The sequence below is a fragment of the Stegodyphus dumicola genome, chromosome 10, assembly GCF_044657685.1.
Source record: "Stegodyphus dumicola isolate Sdum_Otavi_A_Nest chromosome 10, ASM4465768v1".
NCBI lineage: Eukaryota > Metazoa > Arthropoda > Arachnida > Araneae > Eresidae > Stegodyphus > Stegodyphus dumicola.
Window position 1 is genome coordinate 180,355,669 of NC_140777.1, and position 13,134 is coordinate 180,368,802.

A 13,134-nucleotide genomic window follows, 5' to 3' on the forward strand; every position below is an offset into this window, starting at 1 on the left:
AAAAACATAATACACCAAATAACGTTAAATTTATAAACCAATTTTTACAATTAAATTACAGTTTGCACGCAAACACGAGCAATTTTACATTAAATTCAAAAGTACTACACATACAAAAATGAATGATGTATGAAAATAACCGCCGCCTAACCGGCATGGTGAGCGTGGCGCCGAAGGGCTCGGGTTTGAATCCCGGATAAGGCAAGGATGTTTGTAAATGCATAGTGTCTGTGCGGCATAGGGGCACTTTAAATATGCAGCAAGCGGAAAGTCCTCTCGAGAGGTTGATGGTAGGGAAGAGGGATGGTAGACCCTCAGACCCGCCCCCCCCCGGGGTTCTCTCCATCAAAATCGGGGGTGGAACTGAACAAAATGGCACTGTCACTTGTAAAATGCTCAAAGCTGTTGACAGTGACAAGGCGTAAACTTCAGCTCCTTGCCGTGAGCAATTTCGTGGTCTTAGGCTGACTATAGATCAGACAGACGAGCATTAGCAACAACAACTACAAAATAAATTCACGAACAGAGAGAAAAGACGAAATTTTGCCGAATATATCCAATTCCTTCAGCTCATTTAACACGATATTTTCCTACCGCTATTTTAGAGCAGATTATTGTGATATTGTTACGGATTTGGTATTTAAATAGCTAATGTTAGTGGAATTATAAATTAAATTATAAATTAAAAAATCGTAGCCCTGGGTCTATTAGCTTACGCGCAGCGCGAATGAAAGACACACAGACAGGCAGACTCTTCCCTTTATTATATGTAGAGATTTCATATTTTGTTTTTGATTAACAAATTCAAATATTTGAAAGCGAGCAATGGCAACACTGTACGGGAAAAAAATTATCTCCAGCGCTCGAGACTGTGTATCGGAAATTCGAAAGATATGCTCTCTTTTTAAATTATTGTTAGGGATTTCGTATTTAAATAGCTAAAGTTAGTTGATTTATAAATAAAATTGTTTTATTCCTCGTGCAGTGCAGCGCGTGACGAATATTAAAGGAAAGCTAAGCCGGAAAATTAAAAATACAAGAGCACGTGCATCTAACATTTAATAAATAAATATCTCTTTTTGCTTTCGAGAAAATTCCAGAAATTTCTCGCGGGCAATTTAAAATCATATAAAAAAGAGGAAAAACCTCTCAATTCGATGATTTTAGTTGGTTTGTTGTTGTTTTAAGAGTTTGCTTAGAAAAGTGCTCTTGTTGACTGTAGCGAATTCGCGGATGAACTTTTGTTTAGCTGTTTTGAATTAAGTGCTCTTGAACGTTTAAGTAGTTAGAAGATAACTACTGTGAGATATTGTAATACTGCACGAATATCTGAGGAAATTTAAGCATTTTTGTTGTGATAATAATAAATTTTGTTCATTTTTCATCGGATTTGTGCATTCATTTCATAACGAATCCGTACGCACGCAACAATATACATCATATACGTCTACCCTATTCGTGATCATTTTCTTTATATTTGAGCTTTGACGTCATTGACTCGCCGTTGACGTCATAAAGGCAAATGCAATGAGACAATTAAGAGCTTTTGACATGCACTGCAGCTGGAATCGATGACAATAAACACAGAGCTTTCGAAAGGACAGTCATCAACAGAACAGTAAGCTTTTTTTGTGTGTGCAATATGCACCGCAACACAGATGTTATAATGTTAATCGACGAACTGAGTTACAGTTACAATTTTACTAATTTGTTTTACATTTTACATTTATGTTTCACTACAGTAGGCCCCACCTAATACGATTACTTTTGTCCACTGCTCTTTGGATAACACTGAACGATAACAGGAAACGATGGGGGGAAAATTATAGTGTTCCCTACTACTTGGACTATGCTAAAGCTAGAGGAAAGTGCTAGGAACTGTGTAGTGATTTATCGCTTAGTTCACGTATATAACGACAAAGTCTAGAGAAAGATTAAAATACCCTTTATTCACTTAAAGAAATATTCACAGATGGCCCCTTCTCGGGCGTACAGGGAAGCCTCCATTCCGGCTTCAAATTAAGACAAGAAAAATAAGAAACTAATCTAATACTTAAACTAAACTAATTTAGCCGAAGCTAGATACAATAATCTGACGTAGTTAAACGTTAATAACTGCCGGCGATTATCAACAGGTACGTACGCTCCGCAAAGGAAAAAAATGGGACAGTTCTATATCTCCCGTTCTACTAGGCTCACTGACGAAATTCAAATTGCGTTTTCTATGTATCTAAAGCGCGACTTAGGTTATATATTGGATTTATATATAGGATCGCTCTAACATAGGTATTTTGACGCAAAATCGGACTTCTTCCGACATAACACACCAATTTGTTTCTATATTTGTTTCTATATTTCGATTCTACGATTCAAATTATCCCTACATATTAAATTTTGTCATTTTTGGTAGGAAATTTATGGACAAATTTAAAAATTTATGCATTTTTTTTTCAGTATGACCTAAGAATAACGAAGATAACAACTTGATGCGAAAAGCATGATTTTTAATAAATAAAGGTAACACACGAAACGTTGAAAAAAAGCCCCTTTGGGCGCAATATAAAATCTGAAAACTCTCGGCCTTTTTTTAATCCAAAGTAGCAGTTTGCCCAGAAGGAGTATAAATTTCGTTTTGGCATTTTGGGTTGAAATGTCGGTTTAGTTTTCAAATCGTTGAAACTAAATATTATCGCATCGTTTAAATTAAAATTAAGTAAATTTAAGAATTTAAGTAATGAAGAATCTCCATAAACGTATCTTTGTTTCTCGCATTGAGATGAAACAACGGTACCTAGAGCCGTCCAATTTTGAATAACGTACGTCTCCACCCAAATATGGGCATGGAGAAGCCCTAAGTTGGAATTTGTTTTATAATTTATTTCATTTATTTCACGTTTTATAAAGCATTTATGAATTTTGTGTCTAAGAAACTCAGCGATTTCAAAGCGAGCAATAGCAGCACTGTGCGTAAAAAAAAAAAAAAAAAAAAAAAAAAAAAAAAACTCCAGCGCGCGAGATTGTGTATTGGAAATTCTAAAGATGTGCTCATTTTGGGCATTTTTCCGTTGAATTAAATTTTATGGTTTAAGTGCGAAGAACAGAATATTTAATAATTAATGCACAAAACTTTAAAAGAAAGCCCCTCTGGTCGTAATATAAAACCAGAAACTTTTCAGAATTTTTTTTACCCCAAAGGGCTTTGCATTTTGCGCTGAAAACTTTAAATATCGGGTTCACTTTTCAAACTATTGCCAGCCAATATTATAGCCCTGTATTATATTTAAAGAAATTAAATAATGAAGAATTTGCATAAATGTGTATATATTTCTCGCATTGTGATGAAACGACAGTACCTAGGGCTATCGAATATTGAATAACGTACGTTTTCACGGAATATGGGCCTCTGGAAGCCCAAATATGGAATTTGTTTTATTATCTGTTTCATATTTTGTAAAGCATTTATGAGTTTTTAATTATGAAACTCAACGATTTCAAACCGAGGAATGGCAACACTGTACGGGAAAAAAATTATCCCCAGCGCGCGAGATTGTGTATCGGAAATTCTAAAGATATGCTCATTTTAAAATTATTTTGCGATATTGCTGTTGAATTGAGTTTTGTGGTTTATGTGCGAATAACACGATATTTAATAATTAAAGGTAACACACAAAACGTTAAAGAAAAGTCCCTTTGCGCGTAATAATATAAAATCTGAAAACTTTCAGATTTTTCTATTTTGATGATATTAACCGAATTGTTTATCTAGAGGAGCGATGCATTTCCCACGTTTTCGTATACAAACGGCAATGTCATAACAGTATCTCATTAAACGGCATCTTTGTAGTAATTCTTTTATAACAATCAAGTGCTTAAATGAATGTATACTTTCATTTATTTCATTTATTCCGAAAGGTCCTATCTTTCAAAAGTGCACCTGTTTGCCACGCGGACAGCTGCCCAAGCTTCTACCAGGTGGCACATATCAGTATTCTTTGAGTATATATGCAACCCGTTTTTGAATGTAATTTCACCTGCGCTGTGTGTGCACCTGTAATTGCTGGCTCATCACAATGTGGTTGAAGCAAATCTCATTACTCGATTTGTATTAGCTAATAATCTATCTGTAGTGGTATTCCAGGCTGAAATTTCAACCAAGTCTGGTACGAAAGTGGTTGAATTCGAATTTAAAACCTTTCCTTTCGTTGATTTTCATTCGGACAGGTTTTAGTTGAATGAGCTTTCGTAAATGAAGCATCGAGGAAGTTTAAACGAATAAATGAATGTGAATGAAACTGACGGATGTTTAGGAGGATTTATAGAATTTCTGCAGTAAAAAAAGAGATGAAAAGTCTACCATTTGAGATTGACGTAATAATCAAAATAGAGGGTGGACTTTTACTAGCACAGTTTAAAAGGATTACGTTATACGACAGCTACATACACGTTTCAAAAGATGAGTTCTTAATGCATTATAAGGTAGTCCAAGCATGCCTTCGTGGTGTACCGGTTAGCATACACAGCCTGTATTCGAGAGATCCAGGGTTCGAGTCCCGGCGAGGGCATTGCTCATTTTTCATGTCTCCTGCATAAAAAATTATCCTAATGACTCCGCAGTGGCGCCCGAACTAAAAAAAGTGGTGTACGATGATTTTTCACCACCAGCATCTGGCAATTGGCTTCCCTAATCCCCAGTCGCCCTTTAGAAGGGGGAGTATATAAAATATTTTCTCCCTTCTTCCAAGCATGCCTTCGTGGTGTAACGGTTAGCACACCTGGCGCGTATTCAAGAGGTTCGAGTCCCAGCGAGGGCATAGCACATGTTTCACGTCTCCTGCTTCAAAGTATCCTAATCAGTCTATAATATATTCGATGGCGATTAATAGGTAACAGGTTGATTGGCTTCGAACAAAGTTTAAATCTTCCATCATACCTTACGCAAATTGTTACGCAACACTAAAATCATTGCGGGTAATTTTGAGTCTTATATAGTATATATATCGGATGTTAATGTTTTCACATGCAGGATTTTGACGTTTTGGACAGATATTATTGCTGGAAGTTAGAAATTTTTTAACGCCAAATAGGGGTGTTATTGTCTACACTTAACGCATTTCTTGCCTGTTATATGGCTGCTATTGTTTTCATTTACAGGTTTATTTAATAATCGAAAGATTTTATTGTTATAGCACCGATAATTGTTTGCAACATAACTTACTGAGCATATTTTTCTATTATCTTTTAATTCTGATGACTAGTGTATTTGTTGAATCTTCAAAACCTCTTTGAGATGCTAGCCAATAAGCTAAAGTTTGCAAAACGTTTTTTTATACGACTGTAAAGGTTATTTCGAAGCAAGAGACGTGAAATCTGAGCAATGCCTTCGTCGGGACTCGACACACTGACCTCTTAAATACGCGCCAAACGTGCTGACCACTACACCACGAAGGCATGCTAAGAAGGCGGGAGAAATACCTTATATACTTCCCCTTTTAAAGAGCGACTGGGGATTAGGGGACCCAATTGCCAAATCTGGTGGTGTAGAATCGTCATCCACCACCTTTTAGTTCGGGCGCCCCTGTATTAGTCATTTAGAATATTTTCGATGTCAAGAAAGTGAAGAAATATTCAGTGCCTAGCCGAAACGTAAACAACGGACCTTTGGAATACGCGCCGAACGTGCTAACCACTACGCCACGAAGGCATGGGAAATACCTTATTAGACTACGAAGGAGAATCTCCTCTTCCTCTCTTTATTGCAATAGGTTTGGTTAAGTTATTTAAATATGCTAAAGTTCCCGAGACCTCTCTACCTAACGCAACGGATGGCTCCGAGTAGAACTTTTTAAGGGAAATTGACTCGTATTTAAGTTACACATAGAAAATGCCAGAAAAGTCAGCAATGCAGAGAATTTGTATGACTGGATTCGAGTCCGGGACGAACTACCATTCGGGGGTTTAAACTACTTGAGGAGCCATGTTTATAACAGATATTAATAAGCAAAAAAATCTGAAAGTTTTCATATTTTATATTACCATCAAAGGGGCTTTTTTAGTTTTTTGTGTGTAACCTTTATTTATTAAATATCATGTTCTTTGCACTTAAACCGTAAAAATTCAACAACAACATCTCAAAATAATTTTAAAATCAGCATATCTTTAGAATTTTCGATACACAGTTTCGTGCGCTGGAAATAAAAATGTTTTTTTCCCCATACATTGTTGCCATGGGTCGCTTTGAAATCGTTGAATTTTTTAATCAAAAACTCATAAATGCTTTACAAAATATGAAATCGAGCATAAAACAAATTCCAAATTTCAAATTTGGACTTCCGGATGCCCATATTCGAAGGAGGATTACGTTATTCGAAATTTCGATGGCTCTAGGTACCGTTGTTTTATCACAATGGGAGAAACATTCAGACATTCATGCAGATTCTTCATTATTTAATTTCTTTAAATATAATACAGGGAGACAATATTGGGTGGCAACAATCTGAAAAGTGATATTGCCGTTTATAGTGATTCGACGCAAAATCCCGTTTCGAAACTAATTCCCCTTCTGGGCTAACACTCCTTTGGACTAATAAAGAAAATAGTTTAAGTGTATATTTCATGATTTCGTGGTCTGTTTGTAACGACCATGAACCACAACCAGACGCTTCGAAAGATTAGAAAGAAAACTTAGAAAGGACAAAACCCTTTGGCGACTGAAGATTTGCGAAGTTTCAAGTGCATGATTTCATTTGGAAGCCAAAATATTTTACTAATTGATTCCACTTCTGCTTCTTATAGAAAGATTAAAAAGTGGTTGAATGTTCATATTCGTTAATTTTAGCTCGTAAAAAATATGAATGAAGCTAAATGTTTGCTACTTAAAAAACCAAACGAATTTTCTATTGGCATATTTCTGAAAATCTTCTGAAAGCTATACTAGTCTGCAAAACTTTTCAAAAACGCACACCACATCGAATGGCATATGGCCCGATGGTCCAATGAGAAGCAAAACGTATATTGTTAGAATAACCGTTTGAAATTGGCTAATGACAGACAAGGTAAGCATTATTGCTAACTCCGCCTACAAGAATAATGCCGGAATCGCATACTGTGGTTCCTATGTTACAAAAGCTGCATTATCGGTGTGAAGTACGCTCCTTGAAAATTGCTCCACATAAAAAAAAAAAAAAAAAAAAAAAAAAAAAAATTACGTCCAAAGGGGCGTTTTTTAACATTTTGTGTGTTACCTTTCTTTATTAAATATCATGTTCCTCGCACTTAAACCATAAGATCCAGTGCAAAAGCAATATCGCAAAATAGTTTTAAAACGAGCATATCTTTAGAATTTCCGATACAGAGACTCACGCGCTGGAGATAAAAATGTTTTTTCTGCACAACGTTGCCATTGCTCGCTTTGAAATCCTTGAGTTTGTTAATCAAAAATTCGTCAAAGTTTTAAAAAATAGGAAATCGATCATAAAACAAATTTCAAATTTCAAATTTGGTCTTCCACATGCTCATATTCGTTGGAGGATTAGGTTATTCAAAATTCGATGACTCTATGTACCGTTATTTTATGACAATGTGAGAAATATACATACATTTACGCAGATTTTCATTATTTAATTTCTTTAAATATAATGCAGGACTCTAACATTAGGTGGCAGCAGTTTGAAAAGTGAAACGGATATTTTTAGTGAACCAACGCAAAATGCCAAAACGAAAGCAATAGTCCTTCGGGACTTAAGTCCCTTTAGACTAAAAAAAAAAAAAAAAAAAAAAAAAAAACCGCCTTTAATTATATACATTATATTACATAGTACAGTTACATAGCAAATACGCATTACACAGCTGCTCTTGAGACTTCATTCTCAAAACCCACGCCAACTCTGGCTCAAATCTAAACTTTTCTCACATAGTTGAGAGGTGCTACAACGCCCTCTACGGAAGATCTCAACAACCGGGGTAGTGGTTAGCGACTCTGGCTGCCGTACCGAAAGGCTTGGGTTCGAATCCCGAAGAAGACATGGGTATTTGTAAATGTAAAGTGTTTCTACGGCGTGGGGCGCTGTAAATATGCAGCGAGCCGAATGTCCTCTCGAGAGGTTGATGGTTGCGGAACACGCATGGCAGACCCTCGGACCCGTGCCCCTGGGGTGTTTTCCATCACAACTGGGGGTGGAACTGAGCAAAGTATGTTGTCACCTATGTGGTGCTCAAGGCTCTTGGTAACGACAGGCGCGATCTTGACCCCTTGCGACGGTGAATTCGTGGGTTTGCTGTGATGTCAGAGAGCTGATCTGATGTTACTGTCGATCGGGTGGAATAAACCACAAACAAAAACAAAGCAAAATCTGAAAGGTTTCAGACTTTAAATTACGTCCAAAGGGGCGTTTTTTTAACGTTTTGTGTGTTACCTTTATTTATTAAATAACATGTTCTTCACACTTAAACCATAAATTTCAGTTCAAGAGGAATATCGCAAAATAGTTTTAAAAGGAGCATATCTCTAGAATTTCCGATACAGTCTCGCGCGCTCGAGATAAAAATGTTCTTTTTTTGCCCCCGTAGAGTGTTGCCATGGCTCGCTTTGAAATCCTTGAGTTTGTTAATCAAAAATTCGTTAAATTTTTACAAAATAGGAAATCGATCATAAAACAAATTCCAAATTTCAAATTTTGTGTTCCACATGTCCATATTCGTAGGAGGAATACGTCATTCAAAATTCGATGGCTCTAGGTACCGTTGTTTTATCACAATGCGAGAAACATACATACATTTATGCAGATTCTTCATTATTTAATTTCTTCAAATATAATGCAGGACTCTAACAATGGGTGGCAACAGTTTGAAAAGTGAAACGGACATTTATAGTGATCCAACGCAAAATCGCAAAACGAAAACAATATAGTCCTCTAGGGACAAAGCCCCTTTGGACTAATTCAGAGAAAAACTCATGTTACTAAATGTGTCGGCAGAATATGTTCTTCAAGTTCTCGTTTCATTATTTATGCTTTATAATTTATATTTATGTAACTTATTTTCGGAACCCAATATTTTTCATTTGAAATTATGAAATGGGTCCCTCGGTGACCGACAGGTCATCGGCTTAGTGATTCTTAAGGCTAACGATATTTAAAAAAAAAGGAAACACCTCTTCTGAAACCATTTTAAATCGGTTTTATAATTCGTTTGAGTAAAAGAGTCCTTTATTCTGTCCTTGCGTACAGATGTCACCCAAAAACATCTTTAAATTGCATTCGATAGCGGTCAAAATGGATAGTTTCGTTGATACATGATACCCAAAATTTTTCGGGATTACAATACTTCCTTTTTACTTAGCACACGGAAGTAATAAGTTAAAAAAAGTGTTTAAAACAGCAGCTACCTGGTATTTTTACGGAACTGGATTAATTGTTTTCTCCTCTGGATTAACCGTTTCTTCTCCGTAACCTTTCCATTTTCTCCGTACGTCATTAACTATATTTCGTAGACATACGTACCAGGGAAAAATTTAATTCTTTTTTTTATTTTACATATGTTTAGCACTCTGTTAAATGCTTATACTATGTATGTGTTAAATTTAATGAATTCCATTGATTTTACATTATGAACCTACAAACTCTTTTAACTTCATTGTACGAAGCAAAGGAAGTATTGTAATCACAAAAATTCCGGGCACCATATTTCAACGAAAACATCCATTTTGACTGCTATCGAAACCACTTGAAGAATGGTTTTGCATGACATCTGTACGCACGGACACAATATAGAACTGTTTTTGCCAAAAGTGATTTTAGAATGGATTTAAAATGTGTTCAGATAGGATTTTTTCTTTTACGTCTGTACGTACGACGTTATGTATATATCTCCCATAACTCAAGAACAAAATAGAGCGTCGAAACGTTGTATATGAGACTGCTATAACATGCAGTTGTGCACCTCCCTTACTCGTTGCGATCGGTTGTAACAACGGTATATCATTATATATATAAGCGGCTAAAGTGTGTGTCGCCGATAGTTTATTGTTGCCACTGGGAAAAATGAGCGCGCGAATTAACGTTTTCGCAGTTTTTAATTAATATCGATGGATTCGGAGAATTTTTTGGAATCCGAGGATACGCGTCTCGAATTTCAACTCGGCGCCGTTCCGTAGATATTCGAGAAAAAGAATTTGGCACGTAGCCAAATCTCTCTAATAGAAAAAAAACCAAGAAAGAAAGTGGAAAATGTAGGAAAAACGTAGGGGTAAAATTAGTTTTTATTTAATATCTCGGCTAATTAAAGTCTAACGAAGACGTGAATGGTCAAAATGGCGTGCTACGGACCTGGGGAATCCAAAGGTGTGCTTCGCTAAGCCCGGGAGCCAACCGTTTGGTAGGAAATGATGTTACTTCACCCCAAATATATATATATATATATATATGCGACTTAAGTGTCTTTTTGTCTCCGATAATTTATTTGTTGCTTGCTTAATTGTACTAGCCAAGAGGGTGAAGTGGCCACGGCACAAGATTGCCGTTTCAATTGAGACGTAGACAATTTCCTGTAAAACTTGCCTATGCTATGATCATCGATAAGTCTCGGCATTTTTTTACCTGAGCCTGCATTTGGACACGGTCAACGTTATGTTGCCTGTTCAAGAGTTCGTGACAGAACGGACGAAAAATTAAAAATAATGGATGGTCCTCTGCAAGGCGAGCTTAAAAATGACCGAAAGATCTACACAAGAAATGTTGTGTATAAAGAGATCTTTGACATGTGAATTAACATTTTATTATTTAAATCACCTTTATTTATTGAGCTAGCGGTGGCTCTTAAGAAATGTAGCGCCAGTGGTTTCCTTCATTGCACTCTACTTTAAGCAATTAAGCAAGTAGAAGAGGGAAACCCCTTGGGGCAGTAAGCAAAGGGGCGTCCTCGCCGCCTGCCCTGGATAATTCGGTTTAAATTAGCAAACACCTTTGCGCAAATCATTTTAATTACAATTTATAATATCTAGAACAGCGGTCATTTCGTATGACCTTCGGGCTTTCTAGTAAATATATATGTGATAAAAACTAACTCACAAGTACTGACCAGCAGAATTCTCAATGGCGTGGAAGTGTTGTTCTATAATGAATAGGAAATTGGAGACTAGGACAAATTAAATCTTCCTTTTTACTTCCTTGTACGAAGTAAAAAGGAAGTATTGTAATAGCGAAATTTTCCAGGCAGCATATTTCAACGAAAATATTCATTTTGACCGCTATCGAATTCAATTTAATGATGTTTTTGCGTGACATCTGTACGTACGGACAGAATAAAGGACTCTTCCCCCCAAAAAAATATAAAATTGATTTTAAATGAATTCTAAAGAGAATTTTTCATGGCGTCTGTGCGCACGTACATACGTATCTCGCATAACTCAAAAACGAGTAACCTCAGAAGGTTGAAATTTTGTATATAGGACTGCTATAACATGTAGCTGAGCACCTGGTACTTTGGTTGCAATCGGCCGCACCAAACGTATATAAATGTATTTATATATATATCCACTCTGTTACCCGGCTGAGTGATCTCAGTTTCTTTACTCTTACATGTTTGTAAATTGTTCATTTTTTGCTTTAAAAATGATTGAATTATGTTGTTCATATATTCCGGTTAAAGGTTTTATGCGAAATCTGCTAGCAATATTTGTACAATCATCAACAATTTAAAAGTGCGGTTAAGCCTAATTTTTAAATAACATGGCGGACATATTTCTTTCATTTGAAACAGCAGAATAGTAGATTTGTTACCAATCTAGAGAGACTAAGCTTCGCAACAACAAAGATAACGCCTTCATTTACTGTTGCGAATTAAATCATGCTTAATCCTTTCTGGAATTTTTTCGAGGAAATAAGTGTTTGAGATTTGCTTCGTAATTTTTAATATAGATATTTTGAATTTTTACGTATTTTTGCCTTGTTGCAAAGGGAGGACTGAATTAATTGATTGAGAAATGCTAAATCGTCTGTGAAAAACTTTCTTTTTTGTTTTGTTCGCTTAATTTCTTGTATACATCGTTCTAGATTTATTATAGTATTTGAATAGAACATGTGGCAAGGATTAGATAATTCTTGAAATGATATGAATTTTGCGAATTCTGAGTTATAATATGAACGAAATATAACGTTGTTAAGTGAACCTAGCGCCAGAGTGTCGCTATGGTAAACAAATACAGTGAAGTTTAAAGAATGCATTTATTCTATTGTGGTTTATGCGCTGTCGGCGAAGTAGATTTAATTCAATCCAATAAGTTTAAATGAAATGCAAGAAAAATGCGTATAATTTAATATTCCGAACAATGGAGTCATGTGATGTACACATCAGATTTTTAATTATTTGTGATATTGCTGATGAATTGGTTTTTATGGTTTAAATTACTATATACTTCGCGATTGTAATTTTTTTAAATAGTTTTAATTGTATTTGGCGTTTTATGTTTTTCTATATCTTACAATTTTTAACGAAGATGTTTTGAGTTTTTATGTATTTTTGCCTTGCCGCGAAGTGAGAACTGAATTAATTGAATGAGAAATACATTTGTAATTAAATTCGAGGAAATAAGTTTAAGTGAAATGCAGCAAAAAATGTATCCGGAAATGAATTGGTTCATTTTACATTAAATCCTATGGGGGGGGGGGGAATTGTTTCGGATTTTACGAATATTTCGGGTAAAGAACTGTGGTCAAGAGCGAATGAAATTCAGGTAGGAAGATTTCATACATTACACATACATTAAAGCAGGAGGGTTTCATACATTACACATACATTAAAGTAGGAAGGTTTTATACATTTCACACATTAATATACCCAGTTTATACAAGTATTAAAACCACACAAAGCCTTATCCGACTAGCAATCATTTCTCTTTAGTGGAACATGTAACTTCATTTATTCGAAATTTATAAAATTAATAACTCGTTTGCGTCTTATTTTATGTTACTCATAAAAACTGTGGATCACGGGACCAGAATACTAACCCAGTTAGCGGGTTTTATTGATAGATTTAGAACTGCTTCAGTCACATGGTGTGTGACATGACGTAGTACGCTAAGAAAAGCGGTAGAGATCCAAAACGAGAGTCGTCTCGGTACACACGCACTTAAGCTGATC